We start from the raw sequence: 419 nt of genomic DNA on the forward strand, positions 1-419 counted from the left end.
TAAGTAGTGTAATTACGGTAGAAACTGCGAGTGGAGCCGAACATCCGGTAAAATGAGCCCCCGTCCAAAATTCACTGCGCATTAAGTTGTGTAATTACGGTGGAAACTGCAAGTGCAGCGGCAGGTTTTCCCACGCCCATTTGAAGACCACACGCCACACCCCTCACACCATGCCCATTCAAAGACAACACGCCACGCCCATCTGCGCAGATGACTGCCTCCAGTTAGTCATACTTGCCCGAACCTGCTTTGACAGTGGTTATGAAAAATAACCACTGTACCATTGTAGAGCGAAATGTACAGATATTGTACAGATATTGTGCGTTGGTTTGGTGGCAGGGAGACTGCGGTTTGATCTCAGCTCAGCAAAAAGCACTACATCTGGCGTAGTCGGCAAGACGAGGAGCGTGAGGCGTAGA

This window comes from Nannobrachium achirus, assembly GCF_963921795.1.
Source record: "Nannobrachium achirus genome assembly, chromosome: 17".
Lineage (NCBI taxonomy): Eukaryota > Metazoa > Chordata > Actinopteri > Myctophiformes > Myctophidae > Nannobrachium > Nannobrachium achirus.